The sequence below is a fragment of the Accipiter gentilis genome, chromosome 28 (assembly GCF_929443795.1).
Source record: "Accipiter gentilis chromosome 28, bAccGen1.1, whole genome shotgun sequence".
Lineage (NCBI taxonomy): Eukaryota > Metazoa > Chordata > Aves > Accipitriformes > Accipitridae > Astur > Astur gentilis.
This window is the reverse complement of record NC_064907.1, coordinates 4,929,123-4,948,077: the sequence shown is the minus strand read 5'-3', so window position 1 is coordinate 4,948,077 and position 18,955 is coordinate 4,929,123. Positions and strand designations below refer to the sequence as shown.

The following is an 18,955-nucleotide window of genomic DNA, read 5'->3' as shown; positions in this document are numbered from 1 at the left end:
CACAGATTGGTCATCCACACAGCACAGTGCATTGGAAAATGCATTGCATTTTAGGAACAGCTTTAATTCAAAAGGAACTGCGGTACATTTATCTCCAGGCTTATCAAAGAGACTCATGATCTTGACTGCTTTGGTGAAAACAAGCATTCCTGGAATGGAAACCTGGAAGTTTTGCATAGAAGACAAAAGTACAAAGAGAATAGGAAACAAATGCTGTCTTATTACTTGAAATCCTATTCTCTCTTCATATTTTCAGATTGGCCTAGACTAATAGGTTACAAGTATTGCCTAACAACTCACAAGAAACTATGGACCGGTTTCTGCCTGTAGCTTGGTTTTTTCCCCACCAGAAATCAACACCTAGGCTATTTCTGATTAGTTACATGGGAACCGATGAAATTCCAGGAAATAAATGTATTGCACTGACAACCCTGAGAGTTATCTGCGCCTTTATTTACACACTAGGCATGTTCTTGTAATACGATCCATTACAGATCTTATTATTGCAGCACATTTTGATGGGTTTCTCTCTTCTAGCATCAAAGGACTGCCAGCAGGTCCTTGGGGGAAGGCCTCCTCCCCTGTGCTCTCCTCCAATACTAATCGTCTCTTTCTGCCCCGACGTCCTGTTCCTACTGTAGTCCTGGGTGTGCTTGATTCCTCGTTTGGCTGGGCAGCTCTTTGCTCAGGAGCATCCGTTTTTTCTAGTTTAGCATGTGGGACTCCTCTTATTCTTCTCTCAGGAGTATCAAGGATTCCCACTTTCCCACCTGCACACATGTCTTCCTGAGCAGAGGGAGATTCTGTGTCTGCCAGGAGATTTTGTGCCTGCTTCCTGGCCCTTCTTCCCGGAGTGACGGGAAGTTTGAATTCTGTTTGAGGAAGCGATGATTTAGACAGATCAAGGTCAGAATTTTCTGAATCTTCTGATGAACTCATCTTTCTTCTTCTGCCTCTTTTAGCTGGCACCGGTAAAAGGTGTTGCGCACTAGGCTGCACCTCTTGATCCTTGACAATATTTTGCATAAATTGTAAATTAACGCTTTTCAGTTTTCTTGTACTTCTGCTGGGACTGACTGACGTTTTTATCTTATGACCAGTGTCAATCTGGCCAGTGTCTTGACCTCCCGCTGAACTTTTCCCTCCTCTAGTCCTTTGGGAAGTAGCAGAAGCGATAATGCTACCTTCAGCAAGAGAAGTTTCCTCATTAGCCTCTCCCAAGAGTTCAGCTGCAGCTTCCTTTGCTCTCCTTAATCTTCTTCTTGGAGTAGCGGCTACGGACTGTGTAGGGAGGGACAATGTTCGTCCATCAGAAAGACTGCTTTCTACTTTTTCTGCACTACTTGGTTTAGGCTTCCTGCCTTTCCTAGGAGTAACAGGTATCACAAGCATTTGCTCCTCTTGAGCATTTTCTTCTGTTTGAAGACTAGAAGTCTCAGGCGCTTCTTTTGTTTGCCTGGTATTTCTCCTAGGAGACAGTGCAAACAGACCTGGTTTGCCTGTCTTCAGTAGCTGCTGAGTGCCTGCCGATGGAGCACTTAGACTTCTACTCAGCTGTCCCCTTGTACGTGTTCTAGGAGCGATGCCGTGCTCTACTTGACGTACGCTGGTTTCGTCTTCCACTCCTTCTGGCACAGTTCTTAAGGGAGCTTTTGCCTTCTGGAATCCAGTTACCTTTTTACCTGTGGTTTCATGAATAGATTGTTCTACAACTTCAGATGTAAATTCTTTACTTCTTGTGTCTTTGATTGCATCCAGTAAGTTCTCAGCAATAGCTGCCTTAATGGGTTCAGGCACATACGGGAGCGACTCTGCCATATTTTGAGATGCCTGATAACTAGTTACAGTGGACACCGAGTTGGTAACATGTTCTTGGGTTTCAGTATTTCCTAAACTGTTGACAGGTTTTTCCTCTGTTGTTGTGCCAGCTGCTTTAGAAGCATCTACTAATGTAGGGTCTCCCATCTCTGCTTCACCTTCTTCTCCTTCCAAGACTAAAGTAGAATTACTCTGGGATAGAAAAAGCTCTCCATCTCCCTCAGCTGCATCACATTCGCCATCTCTGTTATCAGGCAAATGACATGCAAGCTGTTGCTCTGTAGTATCATGGCTGTACTGAAGATTGCCTGAGGGATGTATTTCACTATATGGTGATGTTTCAGGTGCTGCTTCTGAGGTTTGTGCCTTAACCGCACCATCTTCAATAACCTAAAGTTAAAAAATGTCTCTTAATGCATTATCAGTTACCAAACAGACTAACTTCAGGCTGAGCTAGATGAAGCTGAGGACAGTGAAATGCTGCTTTTCCTTTCAGATCGCCACCAAACGTAAAGTTAGAAACATACAAGGTACTCTCTACTACAGATAAAAGTTTATGCGTCTAAGGGACAGAGAACAGAGTATTCCGTGTATACAATCACATGCTCCATTTCTGATACTTCTGTTCCTGACTAACGATTTGCCACCCCCCGTGAACAAAGTGAGCAGTTTTACAATACAAGCTGTATACCCAGCTGGCAGCAATCATCACATTGCAGTACTTTCCGGACTGACTACAAATCCACACAGAGTGACCGACTCTGCATCTAACGAACGGGGCAAAGTACAACGATGTCCCCCAAGCTTAAAGTTTCGGTCATCATAGTTGTCACCGCAACACTTGTAGTCAAACTGGCCAGGTATCACATCGCACAACTCAACACCGCACTTTAAGGAATCACTTGGATTGCAGGAGACAACACATAGATTCTAAGTACCTCCCTCTCAGCCTTTGTAGCTCCCCATACTGAGCAATTATTCTCTCCTGCTAGAGCCACATGAGACACTCAAGCTTTTATGTTGAGAACAAAAGTAGTCTCTGTTATGTATTTCAAGTGACTCAGATGGCCAAGATAATTTAATCAACGCGTGAAGACCTTTGCCCAACCCTCTAAGTTACAGTGCTAGCCGAAGAGGGCAGAAGGAAGAAGCCACTCAGCGGGAGCCTCCATAGAATCTGCTTATTTTCTTGCCTCCTGCCTTGTCAAAAGTTGCTAAAGCATCATCTTTTATCGTATTCTTAAACAGTTGTTCAACCCTAAACAAGACCCGAACGACATGCAGGAGACCTCGCATAGGACCATGCTGGTTTCAGCAGCCCAAGGATATGCAAATTTTCAAAGTCCTCAAACACTATTGTAATTAGCCTGGCAGAGAAGGGGAAGATGCGGGCAGATTTCTCCTCCCTAGGCTGGCTCCCCAAGGAGAAAAGGTAAACAGTGTAATCATTAACAGTCTCCAGGCGATGGCACCCCAAGTACGGAGATGCCCCCCATAGGCGGGCTCGCCGAGGAAAAAAGCTAAAAGCTGTAATTACTAATAGTTTCCGATGGATGGCTCCCGAAGTATGAAGGTGACGGCAATACCGAGTACAAATACCAGACTAGTTTCACGACCACCAGCAATTCTACCCTGTCATAAGCCGGCGTTACGAAGTACAACAGGGTAACTCCAGCCCGGTTCCCACCGGCCATTAACAGCACGGCAGGGAGCACAGACCGCAAGCGAGGTATTAGCGCAAATTTGAGAACAAGTGCATGTAGTTGCGCAACACGCATCTAGCAACGTGCCACGCTTCAAAGCTAAATTCGAGAAACACTAGTCATAGAATCGTAGAATCGTAGAATCATTTAGGTTGGAAAAGACCATCAAGATCATCGAGTCCAACCATTAACCATGCCCACTAAACCATGTCCTGAAGTACCCTGTCCACTCGCTTTTTGAATATCTCCAGGGATGGTGACTCAACCACTTCCCTGGGCAGCACAGTTCAATGTTTGACAACCCTCTCAGTCTGCATAAACTTTCCTTTTATGCTTATAAATCTACGACCAAGACAGTAGGAAGTAGTTTGTCCTAAATTCAGTGAAGGTAGACAAGCCAAAAAGACACCTTTACGTATAGCTCAGTAAGAACCAGTCATAACGAAAACAGGAAAACCTTCACTCTACTGCTACAGGAATGGCTGCAGCAGCTTTGTGACCGTCTCACATGCCGGCTCCCTTCTTCCCATCACAAATTTTCCATTTACTCCCATAAGGGCGTGATTTATGTATTCCCAAGTCTATAATCATCTTCTCTAGAGCATTGTCCTAAACCCCAAAGCCGAGACGAGCTACGCAAGCGACTGCCTATTCAACTTCATCTGAAATCTGGGACACTGAAAAGCATCTTCTGTTGCTTGAGACCAATCTAGTTGTGCTATGCCTACCTTTCAGTTTGTATTTCACTCTAACTATTACTAATTCCTGTGAGAACAACCCTACAGGAAATCGACAGCATACTCTATATGCTACTTAGAGGACATCCACAATGAATCCAAATCACTCCTCGGCCCCAGCAGAAGTGAGAACAATGGGGACAACCTGCGACAACTGAGGAATCTCCGGCTCTGATTTTCAGCCCTTGTGAACAACCTTTTAAAATTCATATTTTACAAAGTTGAGATGTTAAAACCCCCACATTTTCACACACACACAAAAAGAGTTTTAGGTAGCTGGAAATATCTTGACACTGAAATTAACTCATTACTGGGAATTCTCTTTATGTTAATAAGGAACAAATAGCAAAGGACCTAAGCACCCAAATCATTCTGAAAATGAGTTTGGTTCCCACGTCATTTTGTCATTTGCTAAACGGCCTCCGGTATTGAAAAGCTGCGCTCCCCAACTTTTCTTATTGTCTTCAACATTAAAAACTATTTCTTTTTTTAAGTCAAATAAGAAACATTTACATTCTAGCAAACCAAATGAAGGCATGGTGATTTTAAAGAATATTTAGGCGGGTTTTAGCACTCCTACAGCTCTCAAAGGCCCAAGTCTTGGCAGGTTCTATTCTGTGTTCTAGGTACAGCAAATGCATAGGAGAAAAACCTATCTGCCCTTACCCAACGAGGTTTGGACTTGTGTTACCCAGCTAAAGAAACTGAGACGGTTTTGCGTGCCTTCTAATTGTCAGTTAGACAGGACTGTCCTCAATTTGCAAGGTGTTTTCTCTTTTGTAGAAAATGGGAAAATAGTTTACTTACATTAATTTCCTCAGTTTTAGGAAGATTGTTACAAACAGTTACTTCTTCCTGTGGAAGAGGAACGTTTCCTTCATCTTCAGCTGCTTCTGGGTTACGTTCTTCAGGTAAATCCACACACTTCCCCTCAAGGCAATTTTCTGAATGAGTACTGACCACATCCTCGCTGTCAAGGGTACGTATCACAGCTGGAAGAGATTTATATGATTTTAACTTAACTGCTCTACAAATGAGATGCGTTTAAGCAACAGGAAGTAACAGAGGGAGCAGGAGCCAAGAATACAGTTCTCCATCCTGCCACATACATCGGGCTTTCCCCAAACGCTAGAAACCAGAACCATCTACCTGGTAGCTAGTTATTCTTCACAGCCGGAATAGTGAGGGATGCATCATCTTTCAAAATAGTAACTCAAGCAGCAGATCCCATAGCACACAAATTAGTAGTGGTGTACAACACCGAAATAAACACTGATCTCTCCTTCTAATATTTTACATTCTACCAGTGTTCTCAGTACCTTTATCCAGAACAGGAACATTGGCTATGCATTTTCTACAAGGACTTTCTCTGAGGAGGGTATTCTTCTCTCTACGGTTTAATGAAAGGTAGCAGTAACATGCTAGTACTACTTCAGTCTGAGACGCCTGTAGCGCTATGGCAAACTGCACGTTTTACTTGAGGCGTTCAGCTACCTTAACTCACATAACATCTCCCACATACTGTTACGTACATTCACCCTCTGCCTGCAGGGATTCAGAAAGCTGTGGGTTTGTTGCAACTGGTATGGCTTTTTCTGCTGATGAAGAGGACATTTTGGACTCCTGCTGGTTTGCTTCACTGCATGAACAGAAAGAGAGAAATCCATCATAAAGCTTCAAAACAAACCTTGAAGAGCTTTACAAATTACTTTCTCACTGTAAAGTCTTCAAGTTTCCAAACAGAAAAAAATTAAGAAAAATTAGAAATTCCTTTACCAACACATCGACATTCAATTCCCGACTCATCTTGTGCAACGAATCAAGTACTTAACATTCTTCCCAGCTATCTCACACTGGATAATAACATAACAACAGAGTTGTATTAAAGAATAATATATTATTTGTCTTCTGTAGAAAGAGTGCAGCTGCCATACTCGAGGTCTAGAAGCAACTGAACAAAAGTGTGTGCCACTGTAAGTTACCACGTGAAATTAAGGGTTATTTCATCGCTAACGTCTCTCACTAAGCAGTTGCAGCTTTTCAAGTACCTGGTGAGAAAACTGCTTCCCTTTCCAGAAACAAATAGATGCTAATTGACCACACACAGAAAATAGAAATTAAGTGTATAAAATACTGCCAGAAAGTATTCAAGCCGCACAATAAACCCACTAAAGTTACAGGAATCTCAGGTGTAATTTTCACCGACATAACATTCCGACAAAAGCAGGGCTTCTCTTCACAGTATCTGCTTAGTAGCCCCCTCAAACTGTAGAAAGGTGCATACAGCCTGCTGAATGAAGTCCTCAGCCCACTACTTTGGGGTCTGCAATGATTTGAGAAAAAAGGCTCAAAGTGACAGCTCGTCAATTTCACTTCTATTCACACCACATTAGTTCTGTCCACAGACAGAAAGGGACAGGAAACCTGTTGTATTTAAGAACACAGGACAGAACCAATACCAGCTCAAAAATCATAGTTTTCAAACACAGGAAAGCCAGCAGTCACACGTTGTGTGAACCTAAAGGTGTCTCGATTTCATAAACTTACCCTTCACTTGCAGTCCCAGAAGTAGCAGCCTCAGCAGCTTGAAACAACCATTTACCATCCTCAGGAAGGGTAAGACGTTCAGCATTTGATTCTTCCACAAATCCTACAAAAACAGACAGATGGGTGACTTCCCTGTTGCACTTAACATCATTTCTTTTAAAATGCTCATATGATTTTCAAGAGAGCCGGCAACGCATTTCACCTAGGATGGTGACCTAACAAAATAACGCTACCAAGACTTCAAATGCACAGAAGGTCTGAATTCTTCTTTCCAGTAAAAGAAGAAGTCTGACGCGTAATTTCCGTCAAGAAAACAGCATGGCCATTGACATTCTGTTTACAAACTCAACTTGATATGTTACTGACCTAATACATAAAAACCTCAGGAAACATCCCTCCTTCTTAAAATCGGGTCATAAGTTTTTCTTATTTCTCTTTGGATATTTAACTCATCCCAGCAATGCTTCTTTCCTCTCTTGATTTCGTTTGCCCTCTTCTACAAGAATGCATCTAAGGTCGTCTCCCGTTCTTTTCTCTAGCGATTGACTGGTGCTGTTGAAACCCAACTGCTTGCTAGCCTGTTTTTCTCTCAACAGGCCAAATTTTAGAAACACCCTCCTCCTTTTCTTCTTTGTTTCTGCCGTCTGCTTCCTCCAGATCCAACAATTACCTTTGCAGACAGTACGCAGGACTGGGATAATTTTGCTAGCTCAGGCCAAACAAGAGCTATACTGACTGCCCTCTAACGCTTCCAGAGTACTGAAATTGTACAGAACTCTTTGTACCATAGTCCGGCAATGACAAACTTTCTTCATAAGGTTATTCTTTAATGATTAGGACCTCATCATTGTTTTTAAGGAAAAGCACCCTTGATTTCTTGTCCAAACACAGGGCAGCTAAAATCAGACAGGCAAATGTTTTGACCTGTCTTACTAGAAACACTCAGACCTGGAGAACCCCAGGTCTGAATTCCCATATACACGGAGCCCCTGTCTGGGCACTCCTCTTATTGAAAAAGAAGAGGAGCTGAGGAACTTCAGGAGCAGCAGTCACTCTCCAGGATCCTCCGGAATCATCTCGGGCTTAGGACTGAATCAGGCTGCATATGATGCACTGATACCGGAGTACACGCTCCCCACTACAAACTGTTTCGAGACCTCGGACGCAGAACTCCGACACTTGCATACCTCTCCCAGGAATAGCAAACTTCTGTTATAAGGAGCTGAGCGGACTGAGCTCTGTTTGTCCAATCCTGACTGTAGCTGTGTTTACACATCTTCTCCCTGTTCCTGCACTACTGTCATTCCCAGCTCTTCATCACTGCTCACCACCTAGTGAGTGACATCTCTTCTAACCTGCCAGCAGACCTGCTCATATGAACACATCCTCAGCAGCTGCACTGGCTTGAATGAGTTGAATGGAGCTCAATTACCAAAGACCAGCTGAAATAGGTTTGGAAAAGGCTGCATAAGCTGTTGAGCCAGCAAAAGGAGCAAGCATAGCTGTAATGAGAAGCAGATACACAAGCAGACTCACTTCCCAAAGAAAACTATTTAACTGAGCACTAACGAGGGGGGTAAAAAAACAAAAGAACAACAAAAAATTACCTATCTAGTCAAAGCACGCCATACGCTAAACGTGCTGTAAAAAAACCTGCAGCCTACAGAAGTACCCCTAAAACAGAACCAGAAGCCTAAGTTTTCAACTTGTACCCCTCTCAAAACTCCCACAAGTCACTGCTGCCTCTCCGCTGCAATTACACACAAGAAGTGCCCGCCAAAAGCAGTATACATTCAGAATGTCCACGAGACCTAAAAAAGGACTCAAAACACAGTGGCAAGTTTAAAAGCCTAGGACAAGGAAGTGCCTGGGACATTTGTGAATGCTCATCATGGACTGTTGCACCCATCAGTAATTTAGCCTTTTGAAGACATCTGAGAAATGCAGAAGCTTACGTTATCATACCAGGAAACATACCAGCTGCTTTTCTTAGTTCTGATGAATCTGGTTGTTCCATCGGGAAGGGTTTCTCTTCAACTATTTCACTGTCTTCCTCCTTCTCCAGTTCTTCAAAATCGGCAGTTTCTTCAGTGGAAGAATTAGCTGGATTAACAGCTATAAAGATGACTTCATCTTCAAAATCGCCAGGTGATTTTGCATCATGATACTCCAAAGCAGCTTGGTCTGACCTGGCAGAGAAGTTACTCTTTTCTTTGCTGACATCCATTTTCTCCAAACCATCTCCAGACTCTTCTACTTCAGCACCATCTTCCTCGGGATTGCTCAGAGGAAACAGAGTTGGTTCATCTCTACTTTCCTCCACCACTCCGTGATGATGCTCAGATGAAACTCCAGATGGTGCTTTATTATCTTCCGTCACCTTTATTTTTTAAAAAGAAAGTTCACAATCAAGATCACACATATACTTTTTGTCAAAGCCAGACAAAAAAAAGAACAAATATATACCAATATTTGTCAGTTTTACAAGTGTCACCTCAAGCAAGGTGCTACAAAATTAGTTCTCCTTCTAGCGCTATCTTGGCTTTTAAAGCGGAGTGTAAAAACCAATCACACTGTTGACTGCTTATTGAGTTTCCACAGCCTTGGAGAATTAAGATGAAGTGGGCCTTGTAAGTGCGTGCTTACCCTGTCATCTCAAGGCTGTTCATTGGGTTCACTACTGTGTTTTCAAGAAGAGGGAGCTTTGCATACCTAAAATCGTAACTCCAAGATTTCTCTTTTTTTATGCTTGCCTTTTCAGCTTGTATGCACTACTAACATATTTTAGCGTTCACTATGCCTGTGGCGTGGAACAAGGAAATTAATCCGGCCACGCTGCACTATTACTAAGAACTTCCTACAGGAGAGAGAGCCTCTTCTTACAGTTGAGTAGCTCTTTCTAACAGGCAATAACAGGTACGATAAAAACAGGTTAAGACAATTTGTTAGCACAGGTGCGGAAAGCTCCTACAGGTAGATACTAGCACATGCCCCCATCCGTTTGGTACGTTACTCTGGCAACTCCATGACGAGCTGAATCAGGGAAGCCACCCGACAGAACAAAAGGAGGAGCAGAAGGGGGCAACTTCCAGGTGGACAGACTTCATTTGACAACTATACGAATGCTATCGCTGGTGCAAGGCAAGAAGCAAAACCGAGAACTTTAGGGCTAGAGAAGAGACAGCCATACAGCTCTCTTCATCGGCAGTCTATTTTTACCATAACTTAAGGAAACCCAGTCCTTGCAAAAAGAGAGACTGAAAGTAAATGCAGCTCATGACTTTTGTTGCTTTCAGAGGTGTTTCGTTCACAAAGCTTAACGAACCCAAACAACTGACTCAATCTGTATTCCTTACCTTCCTGCCATACCACCGTTTCGAAAGGTATAGCGGGAAGCTGCACACATGCAATCTGGAACAACCACAGCGCCTAGCGATGCTGCAGTAAAAACCACCAAGGTCCCTGGTATTTGTTATGAATATGTTCCTGCAGGCAGGTGATGTTACAGAAGGTCTAACATAACCTTTTTTGACCAAATTCAAGTCTGCCGTTCTGATTTGCTATTCCAGTTCTCAATATAAGGAGTTTTGGAAAACTTGAAAAAACCTAAATCAAATCACAGTCTGTAAAGCCTTTAACTATAAAGATCACTAACTACAGGCCAGCTTACCCCAACAGTCCATTTTGCATTCAAGTTCTCTTCCCTGAAAGATATTCTGTGCTCCTTTGCTTGTAGAGGAGGAGTAACTGATTGTCCTGGAGATGCAGAAGGAGTTGCTAGGGGTGTAGTGTGAAGGCTGGATCTGAGCATAGACTGAGGAGTAAACGCAGGAAAACCAGAAGCAGCTGTGGCCAAAACTTTAGCTCCCTATGAAAAAAAATAATAATTTAAGACCTGCTAAATCTTCAAAAGAGAAGACTTCACTTGTCAAAAGTATTAGTTCAAATTAAACTGACTTTGTACCAGCAGAGAGGACAAAGATTAGCCTCTGCACTGCTCTTTTTCCAAAGGGACAAAAAACTTAATGGTATAAAAACCATGCGTTTTATGTTTCTTATGACTCTTTTGGCTTCTTTCTTCTTCTTTTTTTTTTTAATTAATGCAACATAAAATGTTAGTGTTCAAATTAATTTTCTGAAGAAACAAGGATATGGCATCTTCTTGTCTGCAATGCTATCTCCCATCCCAGTAACTTTTGCCATATCTACACTGCTCTTCTACAAGGCATACAGCTTCAAATGCTACCCCAGATACAGCAACTGAAAACACTGCCATGAGAAATGGCAATCGGCAAAGCAACAGCGATACCTTCTTTCTTCTCTGATTAATCAATCCACGCACTGGACTGAATGAAGTGACACTGCTGTAAACATACCTACACATCTTCATCTAGAAGCGTTCAGGTCTCCTTACGTCAGCTCAGAAAAGATTTTACAGTATTGAATGGGTTTAAAAGGAAGAGAATGAAACCAGCTTAACGATATGGACAATAGTTAGTAAGAAGAAAAAGGTTATAATTCAGAGAGATCACTACTATTCTGTTCAGGTAGGCAAAGGCAAAAAGAGCAGCACCAAGAAGATTGATTGGTCAGTTGTTATTTCCTTACATGAGGAGAGTTTGATGGCGGTGAATGGAAAGAGAGTTTAACACAAGCATCAATACGTAGAATCCCTGCAAAAAGCCATCACTGAATTTGACAGAGACTGACATCGCTTAACTGGCATCCCTTACGTTGTCATTCCCTTAAGTGGATTAAGAAACGGAAGCATATACATTCTTGCTTGTAGGCATGCAAGTCAAACTCCACAGAGCTATTGAGCACTTAAACAATGAGATGGTTAAGCTACAAATTGCATCTCTAAGGATCTATGTGTACTGAGAAGTCCAATTTATAACCTACACTCGTTTTTATTGCATGGAGCAAAGTATTTCACGAAGCTATGGGACAATGTGCGTACGGCAGTTAACTTAGAACTAAACTTTCCCTCTTCAAGACTGTTCCCAACTTTGTCCTGCTTCCAAAAGGATTCTACGTCCAATAACCACACGCATGCTGAAAATATTCCACAGTCTGAATCCAACAGGGTCTGTGTTAAATACTGTGGTGGTTTCATGTGAAACAAAGTTTACAGGCTTTTGGTTCGGTTGGTTGATCCTGTTTTTTAAAACACAAACCTTAACCACAAGAGGTGTCTCCAGTAAATTCAGCTCTGATGCTCCTGAAAAATTCTTTTGTGAGATGGAACCAAGCATATTTGGTTTCAGCGGGCTGGGTGCCATGAATGAAGTAGAAGCGCTGCATGGTGACTGCCAGCTATCACCCTGTGCTGCAGAACTTGAAGGAACAGGACGAACCACCAAATCCAGCGATCTGTGAAGAGACACAATTGAAACTGTGAACATAAATAAATACCTGAAATAAAATCATGCTGCGCTCAAGACATCTGAGGTGATACTTAACAAAGACATTCAAGGAACAAGAAATACAGGTGAACCCTCACTGCTGGGCTGATGTATCAGGCCCATGAACAAGTTACAGGCCTTCTCTTGTTTTTTCATTATTTCGTGACATGTCACACTTAATTTCCTAAATCCCTGCCATCTGAGGCAAGAGTAATGCAATTTTACGTGGCACAAGTGATGTGTAATTCTCATGTCAGAAGAAAATTCCTCTGCATTTCACTGCTGGGGCCACTTCAAATTCTCCACTTAGTTGTGTCCCCAAGCTGACCTTTTCTTTAACAGGTACAAAGCTAAATTTTGTTAACGGGTGTCCCAACAAATGCATCGGGCAGCTCCGCATCAGGGAGAGGACGTGCTATGACTGGTGGTTCTGTAGCTCTAGGCCTAGAATTAGACGGAAAATGTAACTGACTTTCACTCCCCTCAAGTCCAAACGTACCAGAATTCAAGTTTCACCTTGAATATACCACCTCTAGGAAAATCATCTGACAACTGCTAGCTTCTTTTTTGCTCTTTATAATTCTGCCTGGTTTTGAGTAAAAAAAAACAAAACAAAAGGCAGAAACGAAGCAGAAACTGGGCCCAAAGTGGTAAAAGATTACTATTTGATCACACAATCAAGTCTACCAAAACCTGTACACCAACAGCTTGTTGGCAACCATGGTTTTCGTTTCAGCTACCTTAAATTCTGTAAACACATTTACTGTAATGTAAATAGATGTATTTGCACAAATGAGATTATCATAGCAGAAGAACTCTCGCTCCAAGTATTACTTACGATGAATTGATTCTCAAATGTTATATCTTGTAGGTGCAAAAAAGCCAAAGGAAGCTTTATTCAGGTGCCCCTTCCCTCCAAAACACTAACATAATTCAAGTGGATTTCTCTCTCTCTCTCTCTCTCTCTCTCCAGACACGCAGCTCAAGACTAAACTTTCTTAAAAGGCTGCTTACCTATCACGGCGTGAGCAACTGGTTTTCTGCTCATTTCCTACCCCTACTTCTCCACTTTTGGACAATATATTACTGATGAATGTTGCACTTGTATGCACATTTCCTGCATTTGCTTGTTTTGTTACTGTTGATAACGGCTTTGGTCTTGCGACTGTAAAGCAAGAGGGGAAAAAATATCAGCCTTGTGTGATCAAAGTCGTGGTCAGTTGTCCATTGTATTTCCCTCCCCTAAAAATTACCTTCTCTTGAGACCGATGAAGGCAAGTGGTAAGGCTTGGCTCTCTCTCTGGCCAGCTTCCTTTGAACTCTAGGAAGGATCTTGCCACACTGGTCCAATCTAGAACTTCTGGCAACTGCTCTCTCTCTCAAGCGAGGCTCACCATCATTCTGATGAACAAAAAGCATAAAGCAGGAAGGTAACTGATTACAAGAAGTTCATTGCACACAACTAAAGTATTAGCTCAAATTAAACTGACTTTGTACCAGCAGAGAGGACAAAGATTAGCCTCTGCACTGCTCTTTTTCCAAAGGGACAAAAAACTTAATGGTATAAAACCCATGCGTTTTATGTTTCTTATGACTCTTTTGGCTTCTTTCTTCTTCTTTTTTTTTTTAATTAATGCAACATAAAATGTTAGTGTTCAAATTAATTTTCTGAAGAAACAAGGATATGGCATCTTCTTGTCTGCAATGCTATCTCCCATCCCAGTAACTTTTGCCATATCTACACTGCTCTTCTACAAGGCATACAGCTTCAAATGCTACCCCAGATACAGCAACTGAAAACACTGCCATGAGAAATGGCAATCGGCAAAGCAACAGCGATACCTTCTTTCTTCTCTGATTAATCAATCCACGCACTGGACTGAATGGAGTGACACTGCTGTAAACATACCTACACATCTTCATCTAGAAGCGTTCAGGTCTCCTTACGTCAGCTCAGAAAAGATTTTACAGTATTGAATGGGTTTAAAAGGAAGAGAATGAAACCAGCTTAACGATATGGACAATAGTTAGTAAGAAGAAAAAGGTTATAATTCAGAGAGATCACTACTATTCTGTTCAGGTAGGCAAAGGCAAAAAGAGCAGCACCAAGAAGATTGATTGGTCAGTTGTTATTTCCTTACATGAGGAGAGTTTGATGGCGGTGAATGGAAAGAGAGTTTAACACAAGCATCAATACGTAGAATCCCTGCAAAAAGCCATCACTGAATTTGACAGAGACTGACATCGCTTAACTGGCATCCCTTACGTTGTCATTCCCTTAAGTGGATTAAGAAACGGAAGCATATACATTCTTGCTTGTAGGCATGCAAGTCAAACTCCACAGAGCTATTGAGCACTTAAACAATGAGATGGTTAAGCTACAAATTGCATCTCTAAGGATCTATGTGTACTGAGAAGTCCAATTTATAACCTACACTCGTTTTTATTGCATGGAGCAAAGTATTTCACGAAGCTATGGGACAATGTGCGTACGGCAGTTAACTTAGAACTAAACTTTCCCTCTTCAAGACTGTTCCCAACTTTGTCCTGCTTCCAAAAGGATTCTACGTCCAATAACCACACGCATGCTGAAAATATTCCACAGTCTGAATCCAACAGGGTCTGTGTTAAATACTGTGGTGGTTTCATGTGAAACAAAGTTTACAGGCTTTTGGTTCGGTTGGTTGATCCTGTTTTTTAAAACACAAACCTTAACCACAAGAGGTGTCTCCAGTAAATTCAGCTCTGATGCTCCTGAAAAATTCTTTTGTGAGATGGAACCAAGCATATTTGGTTTCAGCGGGCTGGGTGCCATGAATGAAGTAGAAGCGCTGCATGGTGACTGCCAGCTATCACCCTGTGCTGCAGAACTTGAAGGAACAGGACGAACCACCAAATCCAGCGATCTGTGAAGAGACACAATTGAAACTGTGAACATAAATAAATACCTGAAATAAAATCATGCTGCGCTCAAGACATCTGAGGTGATACTTAACAAAGACATTCAAGGAACAAGAAATACAGGTGAACCCTCACTGCTGGGCTGATGTATCAGGCCCATGAACAAGTTACAGGCCTTCTCTTGTTTTTTCATTATTTCGTGACATGTCACACTTAATTTCCTAAATCCCTGCCATCTGAGGCAAGAGTAATGCAATTTTACGTGGCACAAGTGATGTGTAATTCTCATGTCAGAAGAAAATTCCTCTGCATTTCACTGCTGGGGCCACTTCAAATTCTCCACTTAGTTGTGTCCCCAAGCTGACCTTTTCTTTAACAGGTACAAAGCTAAATTTTGTTAACGGGTGTCCCAACAAATGCATCGGGCAGCTCCGCATCAGGGAGAGGACGTGCTATGACTGGTGGTTCTGTAGCTCTAGGCCTAGAATTAGACGGAAAATGTAACTGACTTTCACTCCCCTCAAGTCCAAACGTACCAGAATTCAAGTTTCACCTTGAATATACCACCGCTAGGAAAATCATCTGACAACTGCTAGCTTCTTTTTTGCTCTTTATAATTCTGCCTGGTTTTGAGTAAAAAAAAACAAAACAAAAGGCAGAAACGAAGCAGAAACTGGGCCCAAAGTGGTAAAAGATTACTATTTGATCACACAATCAAGTCTACCAAAACCTGTACACCAACAGCTTGTTGGCAACCATGGTTTTCGTTTCAGCTACCTTAAATTCTGTAAACACATTTACTGTAATGTAAATAGATGTATTTGCACAAATGAGATTATCATAGCAGAAGAACTCTCGCTCCAAGTATTACTTACGATGAATTGATTCTCAAATGTTATATCTTGTAGGTGCAAAAAAGCCAAAGGAAGCTTTATTCAGGTGCCCCTTCCCTCCAAATCACTAACATAATTCAAGTGGATTTCTCTCTCTCTCTCTCTCTCTCCAGACACGCAGCTCAAGACTAAACTTTCTTAAAAGGCTGCTTACCTATCACGGCGTGAGCAACTGGTTTTCTGCTCATTTCCTACCCCTACTTCTCCACTTTTGGACAATATATTACTGATGAATGTTGCACTTGTATGCACATTTCCTGCATTTGCTTGTTTTGTTACTGTTGATAACGGCTTTGGTCTTGCGACTGTAAAGCAAGAGGGGAAAAAATATCAGCCTTGTGTGATCAAAGTCGTGGTCAGTTGTCCATTGTATTTCCCTCCCCTAAAAATTACCTTCTCTTGAGACCGATGAAGGCAAGTGGTAAGGCTTGGCTCTCTCTCTGGCCAGCTTCCTTTGAACTCTAGGAAGGATCTTGCCACACTGGTCCAATCTAGAACTTCTGGCAACTGCTCTCTCTCTCAAGCGAGGCTCACCATCATTCTGATGAACAAAAAGCATAAAGCAGGAAGGTAACTGATTACAAGAAGTTCATTGCACACAACTAAAGTATTAGCTCAAATTAAACTGACTTTGTACCAGCAGAGAGGACAAAGATTAGCCTCTGCACTGCTCTTTTTCCAAAGGGACAAAAAACTTAATGGTATAAAACCCATGCGTTTTATGTTTCTTATGACTCTTTTGGCTTCTTTCTTCTTCTTTTTTTTTTTAATTAATGCAACATAAAATGTTAGTGTTCAAATTAATTTTCTGAAGAAACAAGGATATGGCATCTTCTTGTCTGCAATGCTATCTCCCATCCCAGTAACTTTTGCCATATCTACACTGCTCTTCTACAAGGCATACAGCTTCAAATGCTACCCCAGATACAGCAACTGAAAACACTGCCATGAGAAATGGCAATCGGCAAAGCAACAGCGATACCTTCTTTCTTCTCTGATTAATCAATCCACGCACTGGACTGAATGAAGTGACACTGCTGTAAACATACCTACACATCTTCATCTAGAAGCGTTCAGGTCTCCTTACGTCAGCTCAGAAAAGATTTTACAGTATTGAATGGGTTTAAAAGGAAGAGAATGAAACCAGCTTAACGATATGGACAATAGTTAGTAAGAAGAAAAAGGTTATAATTCAGAGAGATCACTACTATTCTGTTCAGGTAGGCAAAGGCAAAAAGAGCAGCACCAAGAAGATTGATTGGTCAGTTGTTATTTCCTTACATGAGGAGAGTTTGATGGCGGTGAATGGAAAGAGAGTTTAACACAAGCATCAATACGTAGAATCCCTGCAAAAAGCCATCACTGAATTTGACAGAGACTGACATCGCTTAACTGGCATCCCTTACGTTGTCATTCCCTTAAGTGGATTAAGAAACGGAAGCATATACATTCTTGCTTGTAGGCATGCAAGTCAAACTCCACAGAGCTATTGAGCACTTAAACAATGAGATGGTTAAGCTACAAATTGCATCTCTAAGGATCTATGTGTACTGAGAAGTCCAATTTATAACCTACACTCGTTTTTATTGCATGGAGCAAAGTATTTCACGAAGCTATGGGACAATGTGCGTACGGCAGTTAACTTAGAACTAAACTTTCCCTCTTCAAGACTGTTCCCAACTTTGTCCTGCTTCCAAAAGGATTCTACGTCCAATAACCACACGCATGCTGAAAATATTCCACAGTCTGAATCCAACAGGGTCTGTGTTAAATACTGTGGTGGTTTCATGTGAAACAAAGTTTACAGGCTTTTGGTTCGGTTGGTTGATCCTGTTTTTTAAAACACAAACCTTAACCACAAGAGGTGTCTCCAGTAAATTCAGCTCTGATGCTCCTGAAAAATTCTTTTGTGAGATGGAACCAAGCATATTTGGTTTCAGCGGGCTGGGTGCCATGAATGAAGTAGAAGCGCTGCATGGTGACTGCCAGCTATCACCCTGTGCTGCAGAACTTGAAGGAACAGGACGAACCACCAAATCCAGCGATCTGTGAAGAGACACAATTGAAACTGTGAACATAAATAAATACCTGAAATAAAATCATGCTGCGCTCAAGACATCTGAGGTGATACTTAACAAAGACATTCAAGGAACAAGAAATACAGGTGAACCCTCACTGCTGGGCTGATGTATCAGGCCCATGAACAAGTTACAGGCCTTCTCTTGTTTTTTCATTATTTCGTGACATGTCACACTGAATTTCCTAAATCCCTGCCATCTGAGGCAAGAGTAATGCAATTTTACGTGGCACAAGTGATGTGTAATTCTCATGTCAGAAGAAAATTCCTCTGCATTTCACTGCTGGGGCCACTTCAAATTCTCCACTTTAGTTGTGTCCCCAAGCTGACCTTTTCTTTAACAGGTACAAAGCTAAATTTTGTTAACGGGTGTCCCAACAAATGCATCGGGCAGCTCCGCATCAGGGAGAGGACGTGCTATGACTGGTGGTTCTGTAGCTCTAGGCCTAGAATTAGACGGAAAATGTAACTGACTTTCACTCCCCTCAAGTCCAAACGTACCAGAATTCAAGTTTCACCTTGAATATACCACCTCTAGGAAAATCATCTGACAACTGCTAGCTTCTTTTTTGCTCTTTATAATTCTGCCTGGTTTTGAGTAAAAAAAAACAAAACAAAAGGCAGAAACGAAGCAGAAACTGGGCCCAAAGTGGTAAAAGATTACTATTTGATCACACAATCAAGTCTACCAAAACCTGTACACCAACAGCTTGTTGGCAACCATGGTTTTCGTTTCAGCTACCTTAAATTCTGTAAACACATTTACTGTAATGTAAATAGATGTATTTGCACAAATGAGATTATCATAGCAGAAGAACTCTCGCTCCAAGTATTACTTACGATGCATTGATTCTCAAATGTTATATCTTGTAGG

The 18,955-nt window shown here is 41.8% G+C and overlaps 1 pseudogene; it reads right to left on the bottom strand.

The window, feature by feature from the left end:
• Nucleotides 1-450: 450 nt before the first annotated feature.
• Nucleotides 451-18,955, bottom strand: part of LOC126051805 (protein ELYS-like) — a 45,087-nt pseudogene continuing 26,582 nt past the window's right edge.